This window comes from Myotis davidii, unplaced genomic scaffold, assembly GCF_000327345.1.
Source record: "Myotis davidii unplaced genomic scaffold, ASM32734v1 scaffold524, whole genome shotgun sequence".
NCBI lineage: Eukaryota > Metazoa > Chordata > Mammalia > Chiroptera > Vespertilionidae > Myotis > Myotis davidii.
In genome coordinates this window covers 211,137-216,597 of record NW_006299263.1, presented here as the reverse complement: position 1 = coordinate 216,597, position 5,461 = coordinate 211,137, and positions in this window count along the sequence as shown.

The following is a 5,461-nucleotide window of genomic DNA, read 5'->3' as shown; positions in this document are numbered from 1 at the left end:
TTTTTTCTGTTTCTTCCTGATTCAGCCTTAGAAAATTGTATTGTTTCTAGAAATTTATCCATTTCTTCCAGGTTTCCAATTTGTTGGCATATAATCGCACATAGTATTTCCTGATAATCCTTTGTATTTCTGTAATGTTGGTTGTCACTTCTTCTATTTAATTTTTTATTATTTGAGCTCGCTCGCTCTCTCTCTCTCTCTCTCTCTCTCTCTCTCTGTTTGACTAAAGGTTTAACAATTTTATCTTTTCAAACAACCAGCTCTTGGTTTCATTGATTTTTTTTCACTTTTTTTTTTACTTCCATTTATTTTTGCTCTGATATTTATTATTTCCTTCCTTTTACTCACCTTGGACTTTGTTCTTTATCTAGTTCCTTTATGAGTGTGGTTAGATTGTTTATTTGAGATTTTCTATTTTCTTGAGGTATTGCTATATATTTTCCTCTTAGAATTGCTTTGGCTGTGTCCCATAGATATTTCATTGTCGTGTTTTCATTTTTATTTGTTTTATTTGTTTCAAGTATTTTTTTTTATTTCTTATTTGATGTTGTTGGTAACCCATTCATTGTTTAGTAGTATATTAGTTAGCCTCCACATGTTTGTATGTTTTTCAGTTTTCTCCTTGTAATTGATTTCCAATTTCATACCACAGTGGTTGGAGAAGATGCTTGATATGATTTTAGTCTTCTGGAATTTTTTGAGACTTGTTTTGTGGCCTAACATATGGTCTATTCAGGAAAATGTTCCTTGTGCGCTTGAAAAGAATGTATATTCGGCTGCTTTTGGGTGAAATGTCCTGAAAATATCAATTAAGTTTGATCAATTAAGTTCATCTGGTCTAAAGTGTCATTTCAGGACACTTTCCTTATTGACATTCAGTCTGGCTGATCCATCCTTCGAAGTCAACGGGGATGTTAACATTTCCCACTGTGACTATTACTGTTGATCTCTTACTTTATGTCTCTCAATATTTGCTTTCTGAACTTAGGTGCTCCTACATCGGTGCATAGATGTTTATGAGAGTTACATCCTCTTGTTGGATTGATTGCTTTGTCATTATGGAATACTCTTTTTTGTCTTTTGTTACAGCCCTATTTTATTTTTATTTATTTTTTTAAAAAAGATTTTTATTGATTTCAGAGAGGAAAGGAGAGGGAGAGATAGAAACATCAATGATGAGAGAGAATCATGGATTGGCTGCATGCCCCACACTGAGGATTGTGCCTGAAACCTGGGCATGTGCCCTGACCTGGAATTGAACCGTGACCTCTTGGTTTATAGGTTGATGTTCAATCTCTGAGCCACACAAGCCAGGTTACAGCCTTTGTGTTCAAGTCTATTTTGTCCAATGTAAGTACTGCTACCCAGATTTTTAAAATTTCCATTTGCATGAAATCTTTTCTATCCCTTTACTTTCATTCCACTTGTATCTTTCAATCTGAAGTAGGTCTCACCAAGATCAGCCCATGAGTTTTTACAACTGGAGGGAGCCATCTGGCTCTCCCTTCCCAGGCACTCCCCATCTTGCTTAGTGGCTGTCTTGGAGACTCCTTAGTTGTCTCGGGGAGGCCTCTCCCTCTGTTTTCTCCTCCTATGAATTTCCTTCAAAGAATTCTTCTTTCCTGGTTCAGCCTTCTCTTTGTAGGCTGGAGGTGCCCAGCTGGCTGATTGTGCTCTAGTTCACTGCATTATTGGTTTTTCTATGGTTTATTCAGCTCCTATCACTGGTTGAATTTCAGCTCTCTGCAGAAGTGGAGGTCACTGTCGTTACTGTCCTCAGCTTGGGGACTTCAGCCAAAATTCTGAGACAACAAGGCAGAGTATCACCACAACTTGCTTAAAGCATGCACTTCCACCACAGTGTATTGTACTTTTGGTGATGGTGTTCTTTTTCTTAAACCTACTTTCTTAAACCTTGGCCCTGCAGGCATTTGAGATTTTAACCTCTGCTCTATATTTTTACTTACTAAAAAAATGTTTGATTTGACTCCGACAGAGGTGACTATCTCCCATTGCTATTGTTTTGTCCATTTTGCTGCACATCTAGGTTTTGTTTTTTGTTTTTTTTGTTTTTTAATGTTTGCAGGAAGAGTTAGCGGGAACTTGGAAATAGGCAGAAGAGATGCTAGCCATCCTTTCAGTGTAATGCTGGGCTTGACTCTGTTTACTGGGTGTTTCACAAGGCTACAGGGCAGGGGTTAACTTGTAGATGGTTTTCAGGTAGAGATGGAAATCATTGCTATCCAGAGGAATAGATAAACCCAAGGTTATGGTTTATGGCCCTGTTGGACATTAACCAGTTTTGTATCTAAACTCTTAATTGATTAACTACCTCTACCTATCTTAGCTTCTCAAATGGTCTTTTGACTGGTTTTAACATCTTCTTGGCTCCCTATTTGTTAAATGAATTCTTTGCCAGGTGTTCTTTTTATATTTGCCTGAGAGTCAGAATTTTGACCTTTATGAAAATTACACTTTCACCATTTATAAATGTTGATACTGTAACTTGGCATGTAATGATTTATGACAGTTCTGACCTCTTTGTAGATCATCAGCTCTGGCGACAAAGTTTTCTTTTACAGCTTTAATATTTGTAAAATGTTTTAAAAGTATTAAAGTATCAAAGCCTCAAATTCAGCTTTGTCTGATATGAAAATAATACCAACTTTTGCTTTGGGTTGATATTTAATACATGATGTGTTAGTTGCCTGTTAATTTCCATTTCCCGTTACCTTAAATACCTCATGTCACCATATCATTGAATTTTATTATTTGATCTAATGTGGGTTTGTTCTACTTACATTTGTTAAAATTGGAAGTATATGTTTGGTCTTAATACTGTTATCTTTTTGTTTTGTTTTGTCTTTAGTACTTCCTTGTAATTTATTTACATCATTACTTTCCTTTTTTGACCATTTTACTTTCCCAGGTAAAATAAAATAATGCAGTAAAGTCTGTATCCTTTGCAGGTCCGCTGGTCTCATTCTTTATGCCCTATGGTCCTTCCTGTACCGTCCTTCCTGCTGTTCTTCTGGCAAATTCAAAGTTTATAGACTGTTTTTAGTTTTTCTGTTAATGATCAACTATAGCTCTAACCTCTGTTTCTTGATTTATCAAGTTAAAAGATGAAGTTGAATGTATTGATTCTTGCTATGAACTATGAGGGAATTAGTGTACTTATGCCTTTCTTCCCTGTTTCTTCTATTTCCTAATCTTTTTTTAGTTGACTTTCTGTCCTAGTGCATTATTATTATACTAGAGGCCAGGGGCACAAATTTTTGCACAGGTGGGGTCCCTCAGCCTGGCCGGCTAACAGTGGGAGCGGCCTTCCGGGGGGGAGGGACCACGGGAGGTTGGCTGGCCGGCCCACCCCCTCCCGACCAAGGGCAATGGGAGGGCTGGCCAGCTGTGGGGAGGGACCGCGGGAGCTTGGACCCAGCAGCAAGCTAAGTAACAGCCGATTCCACAAGGAATCGGGCTCCCTCCTCCCTCCTCCCTCCTCCCTCTTGTCTGGGTTCAGGGTGTGGATGAACCAGATTCGGGGCTGTCAGGGCCCCAGCAGCAAGGTCTGGGTCAGTGCTACTGGCCAGTCATCTGGTTGTTCCAGTCGTTCAGTCATAACGGTCACTTAGGCTTTTATATGTGTATAGATTACATTTCTCTTATACTGTATTTTTTAACCATTTAAATAACAAAGACATGTTAGAAATTTTAGAGTGTATAAAATAAAGCATGAAGAGAAGTAAATAGACTTGTGTTCTCATCACAACTTTAGAAGAGCCCCCCTGGATGTACCTCCACAATCACAATTCCCTACCTTTCCATCTGTCTGACTCTGTGCTAATCTGCCCTATGTCTGTCCATCTGTGTGTATGCATTTTTATAGTTTACCCAGCTGTGTAAGGTCAAGGCAATTTGCTACTGTGAGAGGAAGGCTCCCAGGAGAAGATGAGCTGACCAGAGACTGGCCACAGTCTGGCTTCAGCTACCCTGAGACTTTCCAAGTGCCTCCTCTGGAGAAGTCACTGAGTAGGCTTATGAGCGAGTCTCTGGGAATATAGGACTCCCGTCGTCAGGTGTCTGGCAGGACTGCTGTTTGGGGCAGGTACTGGGTGTCTGGCAGAAACATGGCCAGGGACAGGAGGCTGCTTTGTGTTCTCTGTGTCTAATGTCATCATGATTGATCTCAGAGAATTTGGGTGGCAGGGCAAGGAGGGGTGAGCACAAACTTCATCAGCTCGTGGCAAAGACAAGCTGGGTACAGATGAGGATTGGGAACAGGCTCACGTGGGCATTCTGGGCTCAAGTTATAAAGGGTACAATTGCATAGGGGCTTGGGGGTGACATTCCTCAACATGTGTGAGTCTCGAGTCTCCTCGCTTTCATCTGGATTTGTTCCCCTGGGCACTGGGGTCAGTCATCATTCTAGAATTTCCCTTCATCATCCAGAGGATTTGGTCTCCATCGTCCTTTATCTTGTCTCTAATAGCATCTTCTTTCTGGGTTCACTCCATTGCTAGAGTAGAGCACATCCTTAGTCGCCTCTTGAGAAGGAGCACACGGGAAGTAAATTTTTTGAGACCTTAAGTATCTGAAAATACCTTTATTCTGCCCTTACACCTAGTTGATAATTAGGCCGACAATGGAATTTGGAAATTTTTCCCTTTAGAATTTGAAGGCATTGCTTCATTTTTTTTTCTTGCTTTCAGTATTGTTGTTGAGAAGTCCAAAAGCATTTTCATGCCTGATCCTTTGTATATATAAAACTTGTCCCACAGCCTCTTTGAAATATGTGTATCTTCTTTTGTTCTCCAGTGTCCTGAAGTTTCATAGTCCATACTTTGGTGGGGGTGTGTTTTCAAGCTAACACACTTGAAAATCGCAATTCCATTTCAAGCTGGAAATTCATGTCCTTCAGAATTGGGAAACTATCTTGAATGGTTTTGTTACAGAGTCCCTTCTCTCTTATTTCTCTCTGTTCCACTATTCTGTAACTCCTAATGTTCAGAATAATGGTTGTTGGACCTCATGGATTGGTCCTCTGATTTTCTGAGTTTTTTATTTTAGCTTTTCCCCCCCCCCCCCGAGTGATTTTGTTTACCTTTGTGAATATCTCTTGATATATGTTGAATGAAATGACATTATTCAGGGACCTGCTGCATAGAAACGCTACTGATTTTTATATATTAATTTTGTATAATTTAACTTTACTAAATTTATTGATTTTTATTTGATAGTATTTTTTGGAGTCTTTAGGATATATATATATATTTATTAGAGGACTGGTGCACAAAAATTTGTGCACTTGGTCGGGGGCACCTCAGCCCGGCCTGTGCACTCTTGCAGTCTGGGACCCCTTGGGGGATGACCACCTGCTGGCTTAGGCCCGCTCCCCAGGGGATTGGGCCTAAACTGGCAATCAGACATCCCTCTGGCAGCCCAGGAGCCCTTGGGGGATGTC